The sequence below is a fragment of the Tympanuchus pallidicinctus genome, unplaced genomic scaffold (genome assembly GCF_026119805.1).
Source record: "Tympanuchus pallidicinctus isolate F22 unplaced genomic scaffold, pur_lepc_1.0 scaffold7, whole genome shotgun sequence".
Lineage (NCBI taxonomy): Eukaryota > Metazoa > Chordata > Aves > Galliformes > Phasianidae > Tympanuchus > Tympanuchus pallidicinctus.
In genome coordinates this window covers 12,064,644-12,083,794 of record NW_026294791.1, presented here as the reverse complement: position 1 = coordinate 12,083,794, position 19,151 = coordinate 12,064,644, and the positions used below count along the sequence as shown (strand labels likewise).

The following is a 19,151-nucleotide window of genomic DNA, read 5'->3' as shown; positions in this document are numbered from 1 at the left end:
TTCTTCATTTCCAATACTTTCTCTTCACAGAGATTCCACTATATACACTATTGGCTAAATGAATCACATGCACAGTGACAGATCCATGCAGCCAAAGTAAGCTGATGTGAGCAGGGACTGCTGCAAGATATCACAGTCCAAAGATTTGTCTGAGATACCACAAGAATGAGAGACGCTCTCCTTCCTACTGGAGCAGTCTAATTGCAATAACAGCTGGCATAATGTTGCTTCAGGGAAATGTCTCAGAAGAGGTCTGTCCACTTTACATAAATTCATCTTCTCTTCCACTTGCTCATTACCTCCTACTATGTTACGGAGAAAACCATTGCAAACCTGACTGGAATATCTGCATGATCTTCTACAGAACTCCTATAGTTTAGCTTTATTTACACTTAGCAATTATGCACCAGATTGTCCCGCCCAGTGTCGTAAGGTCAGTTCCTCAGCTACCATGGAGAATGACGAATTACATTTTTCTTTCTGTATGGAGAACTCTTTTCTGGTTTTTACTGTGGAGATATTATAGACAGAAAAGAATCTATAAGAAGCATTTTCCTCATCAGCTCACAGTCACGTATTACCACAGAATAGAAAGTATGTGACTTGATCTTTGTAACTTCATGGTTTTGAAGAGGTGGCCAAAGTTTCCTTACATTTTATGCCTGCAGCAAGAGCTGAGGTGTGATGACTTTGACATACTGTGGCTCTCAAATATTGAAATAAGGGTTAAAGCTGGTGAAATTTTTTTAGTACCTTAGACATAAAGAAATGTCTAAGGATTTGTCTACCTTAATAGACTGTGGTAGTTAAACACTGACGACGCAACATTCACATCGAGCTTATTTGATGGTGGTTTCTAGCCTTATGCTGTGATCTGAATGCACAACTGGTCAAATCCCACTAGAGGCAATCCTGAAACATCTTCTGGTTTACAGATAGAGTGAACAAGGCTATTTCCAGATGTGGGCTGAAGCTCAGTGTTTTCAGATGATGGGAAGATCTACTTCAAGAGCATCCTCTGAATTTACATACACCCTGCGGAGGTACACCTTGTGCATGACTCTGTTGCTGGAGCTTGGTATTTCAAAGGCCAATTTGTGTCAGGAGTCTGCCTACAGCATAACTCAGGTGACTAATCAAACAACTTGCCCCTATGACCGCACAAGCATTTCCCAGAGGAAAAATAGAAGCTAGTTGTTACAGTAAGCTAAGCTTGGTTAGAGCAAAAAGTTGTTTGATTCTTTTAATGGTGAGGAACAGACACTACAATCTCAATGTTGAAAGAATGAAATAGTGAATTACTGTTGTAGCTGCACTAAAGCTATACGAACTTCAAATGACATTGTCAATAAGAAAAATTTGCCATGGTTCAGTGTATTTTCTTTCCATTACATTTTGGGAGAAAAAGAGGCATAAGGAGATCAGAAAAGAGTCAGCTTAAATTGTGATGCTTTAATTATGAGCAACCCCAAGACTCTATGTTTACAAAAGAAAGATTACCTACATGGTATTTGAAAACCATTGGGTGTAAGTTTATAGTGGTAACAGGCAAGTCTAATTTTCTTTCATACTTAAGATTTAATAGTTACAGAATGCTGCCCAAGGGAAAAAAAGTGAATAAGTAGTAACTTGATATTTATTCTATGCAGACGCGAAGAAAGCTTAAAGAAATATACAATGTCTGAAATACAGACATGTATAACTATTTTAATTGTTGTTTTTCTAGTAGACTTCTGCGATAGTAAAAGTTAAAATAGTTGCAAAACTTTCCAGTCAAAAAAAGCAAACAAACAAAAAAAACCAAACCTCACCTCTACCAAAAAAAAAAAAAAAAGTTTTGAAAAGCTTATGATGGATTCATTAAATCTGCACCAACTTTCTACAGCCTGAAGTTGAGAATATGTTATCATTCTGTATAAATTTTACTGTCAGATTGCTTTCTAAATGCTGACTCCTTCCACTGCTGATGTGTCACCTCTATCCTGGAGAATATTACTGGAGCATTATGAAATGTTACTAGGTGCACTCAAGTTCAGATACCCACAGCCCTGCTTCTTTGACTGCAATAAGTGACCAGAAATTTGATGAGATGAAGAGGGCAGTAGTGGAAAGCCTAAAATCTCCTCAGACCTTCTGGTAAACCCATGCCTGCAGAAACATTCCTGCAATATAAGCAGCATTAGTATTTCTTCCTTTTTGCTGTGAGAAGTGGAGGCATTGTCGATGTTTACCCAAAAACATTTAGAAGATTCATGGCAGAATCAATATGTGGAATGGAACTTTACCTTTACTCTTAGGTAATCTCACTTGCATCAGGGCCTCCTCTTAACACCAGACCTTGAGTGCTTGACCCAGCAGTTTCTTTAGCAGGCTAAAGCTAAGGCCTATATGAAACATATGGAACATTATTTTAAACTTATTTATCTATTTTTACAGAGGATACTTTTCAGTTCATCAATATTTGTAATCATAGCAAACAAATTTGGCACCTCAGTTCCCCTTTTAACACAAGATTTGTCTTTTGTGTTGCATTTATACTGAATTAAATCATAAAAATACTCAGTTGTATAGTTATCAACAACATAGTACTTCTTATTACAGAGACAAAGAGGGAGTACGTTGGAAAAAAAATTGTGAATCTCATTTCTGATCCTAATGAAGCAAGTAACCCATTATACCAAGGTTAATTTGTTGACTCATGATTTCCACTTATCCAATGATATACTGAATCATATGAACAAACCTCTACATCTAATCAGTTTTTTTTATTGAATCCTGACCTTTTATACACCTTCTTCTTGATTATGAATGACAGTGACCTTTATCTAATTTAAAACACACATACTGATGCAAAAATATGCAAAGTACACATGTAAATTCTGAATTAAGATGAAGATGTGCATAATCTTCCTGGGAGAAATTGCTTTAGAGAGAGATGTTTATATTAGGACCAATTGAGGGTATGTGGGGAGAAAAAGTGAATTAGTCAGAACTCAGATAGGCTTGGAGGAACAGCTGTGGAGATGCTAAAGTCTGTTTAGATTTTCTGAGCTTCTATTTAGAATCCTGAAATGTCAATATAAATATCAATTTTTATTAGGCTATTCAGCATTTTACAGCTTTCATGAAATGATCAAAATGCAATAAAGTCAGACAAAATACCTTTTCACCTATGATTCAGTAAGCTAAGCCTGAGTATTCCATTTATGTTTCTTTTAAAATAAGTAATATTAATTTTCTGCAACACAAAGCCTGGGTCAAATTCACAATATCTAAAAAGCTGGCTGGTTCATTTTGCTAGTTATCTCATTAAAAAGGAATGCTGCGAGTATCATCTGGAGTCGGTCTTTTCAGACCAGGATGTAATTAGGAACTGCTGTAAATACTGAAAAATAAATAAACAAATAAAACCGTGGAGTGACTTCTGCAGAGAAAGAACTCCTTAAATTTCCTTTTGCATTTCTCTGTTCATCACTAATGGGTCTGCGCTGAAATTACTGAAGATGAATCCAGCCATGGGCACAGTCTGAACTGCTGTGTAATCCTATAATCCACTCTCTCTTTTCACAAGTCATTCATTCCTCTGAGTTGCTGTGAACCCAAGTTGTTCTTGCCTTGTTCCAGCCTTTCTCTTAAAATAAATAAATAAATATCCGTACACAGTAAATTTGCAAAACTCTGTGTAAAGACTGTCAAAGCAAAAATCTAACAAATGCAATCCTCTGAGAGACTCCAACCAAACAGTACCTGGCATTAGCATGTACTTTCATGATTAACAACAGGGGGTTGTCAGACTGCTATTTCTGAAATAAACAGATTTATCCTGACAGATAATCAGCAGTTTGTGCTATTTAATACATGTTATCATCTGCCACTGACATCATTACATTAAAAGCACACTTACTGTAATCTTTTGTAGAAAATTAAACAGGTTTTATGATACACATTTGATTGAGTTTTGGGGGCACAGACTGGAGCCTGTGGGAGAGGCTGGTACATTAGAGAGAAGGTACATACCAAACAAGACAGAGAAGACCCTAATAAATTCCATGCTGCATTTCATTTTTCTAAATCTATTAATGTGATTTCTGAATAAATTAAAACCAAATATTCTGCATGCAAACCATGACTTTTACACTTAAACAGCCTTTTGTAATATTGTTGGCTGTCCCTCCTATTTCCTGAGTCCTCTTCTGTTTCTGTCTGTCCTCCTGCCTGCTCCCCATAAAAACTAGCCACACAATGCACTTGCGCAATGCATCTGATTTTGTTATTTACACATATTTCTGAGTTTGACTCAAAGAGCAAATGACTGCTCTTTTGGGGGATAACACTGGTCAATGGTATTGGGCATCTACAGCATAATTTTCTGCTATGCTCAGTGCTTCTCTTCCTTAACTTTCAGGTGTCTGTGTGAACCATCCCTCCCTTGAAAAAGGAGACACTGGGTTATCCTTAACTCACTGGAGATAAAAGTGCAGAAGCTGCTAAAACTCTTACTGATGGAAAAATTGGGCACACATCAGCCCTGTGACCCACAGAAAATATGGAACAATGTGACTTACACATGGAGTTCCTTCCATGCTGCCTACTCACTCAGCTGCCTTTTTCTGCAGTTTGGACTCAACGTAGAAAATGAATTTTAGCCAGAAAAAACTGAGTACCTCTCCCCCAGAGCCTCCAGATGAACCATTGTTCTCTCAGCTGGAAAGGTGATGGGAATTATATACATATACTCTCAAGTTCAATGGAGCAAATTTGAAATCTCTTTCCTTTGTTTAATTTTAGGTTGTCAGTTAACATTATACTATTATTGTTCTATGGACTTAGTTCTAATCCAAAGACTAGGTAACAGTAACTGCATGGGTTCTTTTACTTGTCTTGAATAAGTGTTTCACTCTTTTCCCTAACACACAGATTCTAAGTCACAGGCTTTTCTGTAGAGGCAACTCAGATATCTATGTCCTGGCTCCAGTGGCCTGTTGCAACTGGATTTATTTCTCCAGAGGCAGACAATGCATCCCTTTTCCAGTCCTTTACCTCACATAAGATGCATTTTGTTTCCACTGCCTTTCTCCTTCATAACTTGGTAGAAAGAGAAGTGTGGAAGAATGACGGGCTATGCAGGAATCCAGCTTCATCTATTCACATCCATGCATTTTCATGTAACATTCTTGCTAAGGTTAAAAAAACAGAAAGTAAAAAAAAGAATAACCAGCCAAACTAGCAGAATTAAGAAAGAAGGAGGAAGTCCTCTATATGATAAACATAACCTTTAAATAAATGCATGGCAGCATCATGCGGACTTTATATACATCTTAATTCCCATATACTCTTTGTAGAGATATCAAACTGAACATTGCAGAAATATTTATGGATTGGGTAAACATTCCCTACCTTCCTTTTTCCCTTTATTCCTCTCCCTAACATTTCAGTCTCAGTTGTTAAAACTAATGCAGAATTTCACCACAGATCTTTTCCCTCACATACACTGGACAAAACCTCAACAGCTGATACTGCAGTGCAGAATGGAGAAAGAAATATTAATGTAGCCAAGTGATTTCAAATGTTTTGTTAGTTTTGAAAGTGCTGAATTTCTGCTGACCCACATTCTGCATATTTCTTGTACTCAGCGATGTTTGACGTTGTTTAGATTTTCATTTGCATTAGATATTTTATGTCCAAAGGTCAAATGAACATAGCTTTTGAGTCAGATGCCTACTGGCTGTGTTTCTTATAGTTATCTTTTCACACTGAGAGAAATAAAAAAGTGGGAGACAGTTCAAGCTATCCCAAATAAACAGACAGAAGTAAAGCAACAATTACTTTTCCTGTGTGGACTGCTCTTGCTCATTTCTTCTCAAGAGATAACACTCTCTGACATAACGTCAGATAACCATGTTCAATGTTTCACAGACTTGCCATTTAAAGATTCGTTTCCACTCCACTTATTTTCTTTTTATCTGCCCCTCTTTTGGTGGATTTCAGATGTGAAAATTTTCATGTAGACTCCCCAGAACAGGTACTGGGGGAAGAGGGAAGCAAAAAGGTTCCAAAGTGGCTTAAAGCACCTCTAAGAAATGGTAAAGGCAATATGATAGGACAAAAAAAAAAATAAAAATAAAGTGTTCTCGTGAGAATAGTCGTTAGCATAAAACCCTCAAAAGTTACTGAAACTTCAGTGAAGTTCCTGGGGAAGACAATATATAAAGCCTGAGGTAATTTCAGTCATTACCAAGCACTTTACATCTGCTGAAGAATTCCAAACATATAAAAGGATGTCAATCCAAAGCTTCAGACCAAAATAAACAAATAAATAAATAAATAAGGAGCAACTTGAAAGGCTGTCAGTAGGTGAGCTATGGATCTGATTCAGCTTTTAACCCCCAGAGGTATAAGCATGCTTTATCTGTGAAAGAAACGCAAGATCTGTACTCTGCAATGTTATATTTTAACAATGTACTCTACAGTACAAGGCAATGATAAAAAAGGACAATATGATATAATTGTGTATGGGATTTGATGAGAAGCTGTGGGGAATGTATTATTTCTCTGCAGTTATAGAAAAAAAAAGCAACAATAAAAAAGCATTGACTGAGGATTTTGTTGACAATTAGATTTCCCATTTATAGCTGTACATTTTCTCAAAGGCTTTATCACTCATTTTTTAGGATTTTCAAATTTTCTTCATTCTCTGGAACATTTTTAAGGTATAGTTGAGCAAATGTACTTGCTTAAAACAGATAGCAACTAAGACCTTTAAGAAGTAGGATGGAACTTGTTAACAAGCTCTATAGCATCCTTTAAAATGGTAATTTATTTTTTTACGCGTCTTCTCTAAAACCATCAGAAAAGAACCTGAGGTGAGTATGATACCTGCAGTGTGTACAGCCACAGAGGTTACCACATCCTATAGACTTCTGCAAGACACACTATGGTGGAGTGTAGGGTAACTTATTTTGGAGATGTTTGTCTGAGTTACTGCAGCAATGGCAAAAATACAGAAGAAGAAACACCAGTAGGAAAAAAGGTACTGACCCTAAGAGGATACTGACATTGTCTATAGAAAACTGTACCAACTAGCCTAAAATGAAACATAAAGGTTCACTCCCTTGAGAGTTCCCTGAAAATCCAGTCAGAGCCTCAAATAATGTAAACCACCTGACTCCATCTCAGTTATTTCAGTGATCAAGGAATTAAACTGTGGTATGCCAGGTGAACCTGGTGAACCTACTAGGAGAATCAAGTACATCATTCTGAAATAACTGTATGAAATGCTGATGATGACTCATGAAGGAACACTTTTATCCCTGTTATTCATTGGTCATTGGGTAAAAGGTGGAAAGGAAGCTGGAAATAACTGTGTGCCGCTATAATATTTTATTCCATTTACAAAAAATTCTTTCTCAGAAAAATCTTTTTCTCTCTTTTCAAATCTCCAGTGGTGAGTCATCTAATTTCCTCGCTGTATATCACAAAACTCCACAGGGATCATCTTTACTTCCCAACTTTATCCGGGCCAGAGGTTTAGTCAAACAAAAAATCCTGACTGGTTTTCCTTAAGTTCAGCTCTCTTCTCTAAAATGTATTTTGCTCCTCTTTCCAAAAACTAAAGAAGTCTCCTTTAGATTTTTTTTTTTTTTTCCTGGGGAGAGGCAGGATGCATGAAATATTCCTTTTCCTATAAATCCAAATTTCTTTGTGTGGAGCACATTTCTAGCAAGAATATATATATTCTTCTCTGTCTAAAAAGGATTCTAAAAGGTTACTTTTTAAACTCCTATATGAAAAACACATACTTGTTCTCTCTAAGTAACATCAATTTACTGAAAATACTCTGCACTTGAAAGAGTTAATACAAATTCTAGTTACAGGATAAGAAAGAAAGGTCAGAATCCACTTACATCATTGTGAAGGGCTTTTATTACACACTGCTATAAAACATATTTCTTCTTTCATTTGCCATCCTCACAGGGTAACCTGCATACCAATAGGATCTCCAAAATGCCATGAAGCAAGAGATGTTTATCTGCTAAATTCTATGTACAGTAACCTAACAAATGCCAGAGAAAGAAAGATTGCCCTCTGCACAGCAATACTTGTGTAGATGTCTTCTTTATGCTAACAATGACAAGGCTCTCTAGGTTTGTACTGTACTCCAAAATCAGAATGCATTTTTTTTCAAAGAGCAGACTGTATATCAAAGAAAAAAGATGCTCATTGGGGGCACTGAAATACTTTGTACAGGGTACAAGTACTCTCTCCTGAAGCAAGCTAGCTAAAAATGTCTAATCCTGAAAGATAAACTCATGCCTCAAGTGTTCTTGAAGAAATTAGGGTATGTTTGAGGATATTTATGTTTCTCTTTCTGTCCTGTCTGGTCTCTAAATTTTCTTTTTAATTTCTATCTAAAGATTCAGAGAGCTGTTACTTGATTAACTTGGATGTGTTAAGGAGTAGGTCTATAAAAAAGCTCCAGATCTAATCATTGTCATTCTCAACTCCAGCTGTGTGAGAAAATAAGCACGAACTTTACTGTGGGACAAGTGTAAATCAGAATAATTCTGATCTTTTTCCACTATATTTCTCTTCAAATCCATTATTTGGAATTTATCACATTTGAAGTTGTTTTTATAGTTATTTTAATCATTTCCATCCCCAAATTCTGACAGCCAATTCAAAGAAATATAAATAAATGTAAGAGTTACTATTTGCTTTCATAACACCAGTGCTGTCAGATACATTACATCAGTATTTAGTGTGGTAGATGCTGAAAGTTAGAAAGTAACTAATGAAGTAGTGTCTGACTTTCCTTTTCTTAAGGAGGTTTTTAAGAATCATATCCACACAGTTGGTCTTGAGTTGCACTTTGCAAAGCGAGCTCTGCTTCTCCAACCTCTCTAAACAATAGATATTAACACAGAACCATGAGGGTTCAATTCCACTACTTTTGCTGGCAGTCCTATTAACAATATGTTTATCTTGTGGGATAAATTTACGACAGGCCCATTTGCAGTCTGGCCTGGAGTTTCCTTGTTTACAACATAGCAAAGTAAAAAGTGACCTTTTTATTTTTGTTAAAAACCTTTCAAGAATTAGTTCTGCTCCAAAGACAGCCCTTTAATAAGTGTTCAGGACAGAAAGCTCTAGTGATGCTGTTTTCCTCTGGGGGCTACTAAGCACTACATAAACTTACATGCGTGTTAGAAAATGTTTTTAAAAGAAAACACAAACTTGCATGAAGATCACATTTGCAGATTAGAAAGCTGCTGTACTAAGATCATACCTGCCATTATGGAAAGGAAAAGAAAATGCGGGGGGGGGGGGAGGGGAGGGAGGGGATATATAGCGGGCTATACAAACAGAAAAACAGCCGTTCGATCAGTTGCACCTATACATACATGTAACAAAAGCATTAGACACCTGGCACAATTCTATTAGGACCTAATTCTGACAACAATACACGTCATTATAGTGGGATCTGATAATGAGCAAACACTGGAGGCATTACACGTCTTTAGAAGAAGCAGACTTCCTACCTTATTAAGACTGATAGAAGGTAAGTCCCCCTTTAAAGAAAGTTGTAAGTAAAACCAGGCAGCAGTTGCAGTAAATTGAGTCCTTTCGGTCACTGTATACATGCAGCAGTTCTGCAATAAGGGAAAAATATAATGGGAGGAGCAGCTGTGAACGAGTGACCTCCTGAAGCTGAGTTCTCTTTGTGAATCAAGCACTGGGAGCCAGTGCTCTGATTTGCATGGATTATCTCCACTTGAACAGATACATTTAAATTAACTGGCACAGGGGCACAGAGATTGAAAAAAAAAAGGGGGGTTGGGGGGAGGAAAAGTAAGTGAGTGAGGGAAGGAGAGCGGGAGCGAAGGAGAGCAGAGAAGAACAGAGGAGAGCAGACGCTCATCTGGGTACGCAGCAGAGGCAGAGCTGTACCTCGGAAGAGCTACAGCTCCCTCTTCATGTCACTGCTGCGAGATGAGAAAAGCTGTCATTATGGCCGAGTTGGTAACAGATTTCCCCCCTCTCCTCCCCCCAACTTCTGATGGTCCATTTGATCAGATTTCTATAAACACTTAATAACTCAGTCTGTCACGCAGTGCGGGTTTTATACTGCAAGTCTCAAATGCTTATAAATCTGGTAAAACCTGCTAAATGATTTTAAGCGTGGAAATATTTTGAATGGAGTAACTTGCACAAATTGAGATGGGATATTTGCAAGTGTCCCTTGACAGATTTATTATTTGTGAGTGTGCAAGTGTCTTTAAAATACAGGCAGGCAGCACTGAAACTATTTCTGTGCAGGATGCAGAAGGTGGGTTCTGCTCCAGCCAATGTTTCAACATTATCTAAAATCAGTCAAGACAAAAGAGAGACAAAAAATTTGCATTCAAACACTTCAGAATTTCTCCCTTATTAGCATAAATATTATAAATATTACCTGTTGCACATTCCTGATTTGATTTAAATGCAGTGCTTAAGCTGATTAGAGAAATATGACAATATGTTCAACCCTCTTGAACCAGCATCCAATCCAAGAGGAAGCTGATCTAAACTTTGTTTCTTTTGTTTAAAGTACTTCAATAACTTATTTTTACACTATTTTGTAATGGACAAAATGTGTAGATTGCCTGCTCCTTTTTGCTTATTTCAGAAACTGAAGTAGCTTGTTTTCTATTCTAGGGTATGTACTAATCTCTTGAGTGACTGGATATTTCTTGTGTTCCCCCTGACTAAGGGCTGGAGGTAACAGGAAGGAAGGAAGCAATGAATTAATATTGTGATGACTCTTAAATTAAAAGTGCAGCATTTTATACATGATTTGGATATTAACAAAAATTTATTCTCAGGAAGAGTGGAGATGCACTGGCACGGGTAGAGCTGGTGGGGTCACTATCCCTGGAGGCAATCAAGAACTGTGGAGATGTAGCACAGAGGAGCATGGTGGGGACACGTTGGACATGATGAACTTAATGAACTTTTCCAACCTTGATGATTATGTAACATAGACTTTTGTGATCCTCCACATGTAGTCATACTACTTGAAAATTATCACAAAAGTTAGGAAAGCAAAGTAGAACAGCTGGTCACACATTCCCTCAGTCAGCAGTCAAAAATAAAAAATATGACACCTGCTCATTGAGAAATAGTATCTGGTGAGATTTGGTGGGGCACATTATCCTGTATTGGCAGTTAAAACAGCTCAGCTGAAATCTGGCTTGTAGGAATCTTGTCTTCTGCAAAATACTGCTTGTTCAGAGATCAATAACCTGAAACTGTAAAGACAACAAAGGCTAAACTCTGTCTCCAGCTCATTTGCAGATTGAGCTCAGTCCAACAAACATTTGTTGTGTTTCCATTGCTGTGTTTCTAAGGTAAAGCCTATGGAGTTTTCTCTGCAGGAGAAACATTTACTTATAATGCAGATTCCAAAATGATGCCTCTGCCTGAACAGAATATATGGTAAGTACTATACTTAATCTAGTCATGAGAAATTGCTTCTTGGAAATAATCACATTTACAGTAAAATTTGCTGCAGATAAATGATCACATAGATATTGGACAAAGTAGAGGAGAATATATTTGGATTTTGTAATAAATGTGATGTGACACAGTTATTGGTGTCTGCTTGAGCCCCATAAACAAGTTATTCCCCTAAGAAATGTGCTCATTTACTGGACAAGGTTTGGAAGTGTAATTGTTTTAGTGTTAGGATGGGAGAATCCTTGAACTACACTGTACCTCCGAATATTTACCTGGGTAATACTTAACCTACGTGAAACCCCATCCCTCTCTGTGCACTCTCTAGAACTTCACGTGTTCTTCGGTCGTATCTTTCTTGTATGTTGGACCACAAATTATATGTCTTATTTTCTCATTTTTTTCCAAATGACTGCTCATCAGGTAATAACAGATTAATTTGACTCCTGCAGAGCACTGAGAAGCCAAATGTTATTGTCAAACTTGTATATGGTAGCTGTGGAAAGCTGAATCCTGACGGAGGGCTTTGAAATATGTGGACTGTGAACCAAATTTTCTCCTGTTTCTCTTTATACCCCGATACACTTGTCAGCATTTCAGAATGCTAAGCTGATAATGACATAACAATTCAGTCCCAAAAACCAATATGCCCACAAACAGAAAGAAATAACCAACAATGAGAGGGACTTTCACCTTAAAAGTATAGTAAGAGGAAATGACTATGTAAGGAATCAAAACATTTGTGGTTGGTATATGACAATATGGACAATACAAAATGGTTGCGGAAACTGTGGGATGTGTCTTATTCTCTGGAAAGATTTGTATGCCTGAAGTGTCATCTGCTAAAATTCACAAAGAGAAGACCTTAAGAGAGATGTGGCTGGAGGCAATGTTGAATGAAGATGTGGATTTGGGAAAAAGGTGTAAGAGAAAGCAAACTAAATGGGGCAACAGGGGATTTGCAGACCGTTGTTGACTGAGAGGACTTGTGAGAGAAAAAGAACAAGCCGAACAACAGGGAGATAGAGAAAAGTTAAAAAATATGCTTGCCGTCTGGGAGACTGGAAAAACACAACAGACAAAACCAAAACAGAAGATAGAAAAAAAGTGAAAAAGTTAATTCTAGCAAAGAGACTAGAATCCAAAGATGAGTAAGAATGGTAGTTTGTGAGAAAAAAAGAACAAAAGGCAGGATAATTTGTGATCAGAGGGTAAAGTAAATTAAGAAGAGAAAAATTAATGCCTACATGCATTGAGTCTTTTAAAGAGAATCAATAAATACTGGCAAATCCTTTTCTATATAAATAAATAAATAAATAAATATGCACATATATATTTATTCACAGTGCGAAAGGGATGCAAGGAAATTTCCACTGGACTAAATCAAATATAATTATAGTAAATAATTTCATTTTAGGTAGGGGAAAAATGACTAAAAAGCAAAACTAATGGGAACTGTATCTCACTGAATAACCATGGAAAAAGTGGGATTGACATATTATTAAAGCAAAACAAATCTTAAGGAGTACAAGGAAATCTTGGTAGGCATTCATGTAATCCTCATGTCTTCTCACTGTACAGAACAAGAAGAAAATCTGGTCAACAAAAATTCAACTATGCTAAAGGAATTACCATTGGATAATCAGGAAAGAAGAGGCAAATATTATATAGTAGGAGCAAGGTAATGAGGAGTACGTGTTATTCAGGAAATATGTGATTAAAACAGGTAACCTTGTAGAGCTGCCTTCTAATAATGTGGCAGATTAAAATGAAGTAAAAAAGAAAGGGATGCGTCTAACAGAATCTGTTTGGGCCAAATTAATGAATGTGTTTACCAAGAAGTCAAAAGCCAGGGAAAGATGGAACTATTCCTGTCTTTGTTCTAATAAACAATACATTTACTGTGAGGAAACTGGTCTGAAAACTTGTGAGTTCACTCATTAAAATGAAATGGAATAATCAGTAAAAACAAGGCTTTATATTTCAGAGGGCAGATTTTGGTAACCTAAAAGGTTATGTAAGTGTAATAAAATAGGCTGATCTATTCAAGGTTTTCAATGAGGAGGAGTCTAAGAATTATTTTACATTTAAGTTGATAAAGCTGCATGGAATGTGTATCTGAAAGAATGGAGAAATTTGTGAGAAACTGGTCAAGAAATTCCACACAAATGAAGAACTTCCTCAAGAAGAATATTAGAGAAAAGACATATCAGCAGACACAGATGTGTTTTAGAGGTCAGAAGTAGAAAGTACAGTGAGAACTGTCAGTAGTCAAACTGAACTGCAATTTGACATCGATATTAAATAGCAGAACAGCCTTCTCACAGTTAAGCAATATGAGAACAAATAAAACATGGGACATCTATAAAAAGAGGATTCAGTGAAAATAAATAAATATCTATTTAAAATAAGAAACTCGATGACTGCTTACCATATGTTTTCAGTAATAATGACCACAGAGGTAACAGGATAAAAAATAGGAATGAAGTCAAGATTGTAGAAATTAGGAAACTGGAAACAAAGCTAAAAGCACACTGCATTTAGACTGGGGAGAGATATCAAGTGAACCCTATCCCACAATCACAAGAAAGAGAACATAAAACTCCAATTGGAAGGAGCCCAGACATGGCTGACTGGATAACAGCAAATGCATTATCTGTTTCAAAGGGAGAGGCCTATGCAGTTACGAACCCTTTAGTTTGACCTCACTTGCTTTAGAAAAAATGTTGAGGGAAAAATGAATGGCAGGGTGAAGGCAGGGTGGTAAATGGAATAGCATTCAAAAAGGATTTACTAAAGATAGATCGTGCCAAGTAAATTTGTTATCTCTCTTTAATGAGATAACTTATTTCTAGACAAAGGATCTGTGATGCATCTTATTTATATCTGTACTGCATATGATACAGCATCACATAGGAAACAGGGGATTAGGAGAAGAGTTGTAAAGTGGGTAAGAAGAGATTGCGTAATGGATAGATGGCAACAAGTGGTATTGAAAGAAGCAGCATCAAACTGCAAGAAGTTTACTAGTGGGAATCCTCAAAAATCAGTCTTGGGATCAACTTTAAAAAAAAAGAAAGTTCAAGTATAAAGAAATGAAGTATGAATTCTGCAGTTTTTATGAAGCCAGAAAACGATCACTGCAAAAAAAAAAAAAAACCACTGTTTTTTTTGTTACATAAAACACACATGCACAAATACTTTGTATACACACATATAAAGGACATATAAAATATGATATTGTATTTATAATAAGAGGATAAATAGTCACGCTCCATACAGGCCGGAATATGCGAGTGTGTGGCTTTGTCTGAAATTCCATGCATGGTCTTTGACACTCAGAGTCAAGAAAATATGCTAAATCTAAAACAACTGCTGAGAAGGCAACTGCAATGCTCAGCAGACTGAAGAGCCATCACTCCAGGAGTGGAATTAAAAGTTTTGCTGGTTTTGTAAGGGAATGCAAAAAGCTAAAAGGCATTATAGCATTATAGCTGATGTCAGTAAATGTATTATTATACCCTAGGTTTGAAAACATCTGTATGAACTTATGGGATGAAGCTGAAAAAAAAAAGAAAAGTATCTCGTGTTCAGATAAGAAATACAGAAGAGATTTTAACCATCAGAACTGTGAAATTTCAAAACAGACTTCCCAAATTTGTGTTGAGTAAAAAAAATAAACAAAAAACTACTGCATTTTAATGGCGAATTATTATTTTATTAGTAATTGTACCTGGTCACCTATGCAATTAGAAGATTAGATTCAAGACATTCCTTACTTCTTCCCCCAGTTTGCATTGAGTATACTGACCTGTCATATGTCTTCTCCCTCCCAGTTTTTTAGTGCTAATCAGCGTCTTTGTTGTTGCTGAAGAATTGAGCAGATTCAATGGTGTGTCACCTAAGAACAGGCTGTCCATTGATTCACTGTGCAGTCTTTCCATTTCTACCCTTTATTCTGAAACATGCCTGATGAGGAAAGATCATGATACAGTAACAGTGATTATTTTGGCATCAGGCACAGAACCTATTAGGCCCTCCATCCAAGACAACTAATAAAAAGAAAAGGAATATTGAAAGGTACAAGTTAACATAGTATAAAGAGACAAGACTACAGTTTACCAAGAAAATGTTTCTGAAGCAAAAGAATGAGAAAAGTGTATTACCTTTTAGCTTGACTGCGATCATAGAACAAGTCAGGCAATGTCAGAGTGAAGGATGTGGAAAAGAATAAAGAAAACGGACAAAGAAATGCAAAAACATTTTTGACTTTACAAGAGGCTTGATTTTGATTCACTTATAAAAGAGGGCCCTTTGATTTATTTAGATCCACGTGAACTTCCTTGCTCAGCAATTGTACAACCTGTTAACAATTCTTTGCTGATTAGACAATGGAAAAGTAGAAAAGAACCAGCCATGGTTATAGCAGCAGAAAAACCAGATCCATTCTAACAAGTGGCTGTCACCTTCAAAGGACATTGCCACATTCCAGAGAGGAAAGTCCAGCAGAAACCTACAAGACAGATGAATATGCAAAGAAAAGATCGTGCTTGCTGATTGTGCTGTTTGTGTTTATTCCCATTTCCAGTACTGGCGGACATGAACATCAACAATAAGCAAACACATTCAGATGAAATAAAAGCTCCTGGATTTCTCATAACTTATCATTAATTTATATTAAAACTTAACTAAAATCCAAACACCAAAATTATCAATAAAAAAATTATCTGTAATACAAGCCCAGAGCCGATTAATTCCAGAAAGAAGAGGCTATGATCAGGTTTCCTAGGGAGAAATGTAGATGAAACCAGAAGACTTTGCCTGAATGAGGCAGAAATAGTCAGAAATTTTCTGACTGAAGAAAGTTAACCACCACAGAAACAGCCTATCATACAACCAGCTAAATTTGAAGTTCCTGGAAACTGTTAAGGCTTAACATTGCAAGGAGTTATTAGGTTTCCAGGTAGAATTGCAAGCCACTCAGAAGCTGAGAATCCACTTCCCTAAAGAATTAAGTAGTGTTTTTTTCCCATATATTTTCCACAGAATACGTAGTTCACATAGGTAAATAAAGGTCTTTGTATGATGAGAAGTTATTTCACTACAAAATTTTTCTTCAACGTCTGTTCTTTTAATACTTGAAAATATGTAGGATTTTTTTTTTTTTTTTTCCTTCATTTGGAGAGGATCTCTGAAGTGGTTTCCCAGTTTGTATGAAAAAAAAGTGGAAGAATAAATAGTTCTAATAGCTCTAAATAGTTTGAGGTTTACCTATGATGTCTGTAGGTCATCAGATTGATAGTTCAGCTATTCAAACCCCATACAAGAAAAGATGGAAAACGCATTTTAAATATATTTAGTTACAGAATAGAAAAGGGAAAATAATAGAACATTCCAGAGAACCTTGAAACTATCACTTGTATTTTGCTTGTAATGACAGATTTCCCGCACTTTTTCCAAAGCATGAGGTGCCTGTTAAGCCAAAATGTGGTGGACAATTTTTATAGAAAAAAGGTGAAATTTAATTCCAAACTCTAGGCTGAATAGTATAATGAGCAACAGACAAGCTATGCACTTAATTTCATTAAGTGACATGTATTTCATTAACAAAAGTGTTAGCAGAATTAAAACCTGACACTAAAGGAATGAGAAAATCATCAGTGGCAGCTAAAAAGCTGCTACAATATGGCACATATTGCAGAAAAGCTGAGATTGATGTGGGATTAAATACATATGAAATGAATTTTAAAAACTGACAAAATTGTAGCAAATTTTGAATATTAATTTATGGCACCTACTGAAAGAAGCAGGACAGCATGTAATCTGCATATAAAAGGCTTCAACACACTCCTTGGTGCCAGACTGTTAGCCAGCTCAAAAGGAAAGAAAACACATTTTTTTTACCCAGACTTAGGGAAGAAATGGTTGAACAGGAGGTTCATTTAGTTTTATTAGTTAAAGAACTGGAGTAACAGTATGACCGTGTGTTTTAAGTATAGTCTAGTAAAATTAACAAATTGTTGAAAAGAGGGTGTGGAATCACAGAATTATTAAGGTTGGAAAAGATCTCTAAGATTATACATCCCAACCCCAACCCATCCCCACAGTATCGACTGTCCCTCACTAGCACATCTCCACCGTTCTTTAACACCTCTAGGGACTGTGACACAACCACCTCCCTGGGCAGCCTGTGTCAGTACCTGATCACTCTTTTAGAGAAGAAATTTTTCCTAACATCCACAATATATCCTGGTGTTAAAACAGCATGTCTACATGTAGATACTGTTATGCATATTTATGCTAACTGACCCTCTGAATTTATAACGAGAAACAGTCTTGTGAGGTTCTGACCATCAAAAGATGTGAAACAAGGATTTCAAGGAACACCGAATTCCAACACAGGAAAAAGTGTCTAGAAATACAAAGAAGAACTTGACTCCCAGACTTTATTGTAAACTTCAATCTAAAGAGAAACTTTTTTATTTATTTATTTATTTTTTTTAACAATGTGGACTAAATGTTAAAGGTATTCATTATCCCACATACCACGTGAGAAATATTTCAATTCTTACAGAAAATGACACTTTACCTTGTAAATTTGATATTGAAGTTACTTATTGTTTCAGCCTAGATGGTTGTGTCAGATATGACCATTCATACTAAAAATCTGAGCCACATGTAAGAAAATATCACTATTGCCTTGGAAAGAAAGTTAATACGGAAAAGTTTAATCTATTAATAGTTGTATTATTATGCACTTCCCAATACAATAAAAAAAAAAAGGAAATTAAAAAGAAACATCACAAAATCTGGGGAAACTAAACATTTATATCTTTTGGGATTGCTTGTTTAAAAATGATTTTAAAATTGATTTTCTTTTCATAAAAGTATTATGCATTTTCTAACCACCTCAGAGGCCAGCTATTTCCTGTAATAACAAACTGAAATTTCCAGAGTGCCTAAAGTTTTGCTCTACATTACTGAAAACTTGTACATCATACAGAAATAAACCCAGTAAGATAAAAAATGAAAGAAAACCAGCACGTGCATTGGTAAACATTAGATTAAAAAAAAAAAATCTAAAAATTTTGACTTGTTTAGTGTGGTTTTCTGTTTTGCCAAGATTAACATAAAATTCAGAAATTCTCTGTTTTAGAAGTTTTGTCTTTCAGCATTCAAGATAGCATATCATAATTCTCAGTGAGCTCTTTAGAACTGTAGTGATCACTTCTGATTACATTTCTCAGTATTACAGTATGACTTTCTGCATGGCTTTGTTAGATATTTTTACTATCTGAGTGACCAAATGAAGCAACTTATGTCTGCTAAATTTCATGGAAGAAAGGGATTAGTTTGCATTCGTGTAAACATGGCTATATTTTCAAAGCTACTTGTGGGTTCTTTCACATGTATGTTAAGAATATAGCATCATCAAACATGTTTTGATGTTTTCTATTGTCATTATAAAGGATCAAGTGTCTCTTCTACTTTAAAGACACTATTAAGGCTTCTACCTATAGTTGCTAGAGTGGCTCAAGGGCCCAGTGGGACACCTAACAATTTCCTCACTCTTTTTGTGTGACAGTAGAAATCCCTCCCTAATAACTGAATTACAATGAGCGCCAATACTGTATGTACCAGCACTGTATAGCAATCTC

General features: G+C 36.1%; 1 long non-coding RNA gene across 1 annotated transcript in view; it reads right to left on the bottom strand.

Moving 5' to 3' along the window:
- LOC128072859 (uncharacterized) overlaps positions 1-9,815 on the bottom strand; it is a 75,712-nt gene extending 65,897 nt beyond the window's left edge. Inside the window, exon 1 of the long non-coding RNA XR_008202468.1 lies at positions 9,540-9,815. This is a non-coding gene — a long non-coding RNA (uncharacterized LOC128072859). The remainder of the gene's footprint in view (positions 1-9,539) is intronic.
- Positions 9,816-19,151: the final 9,336 nt, after the last annotated feature.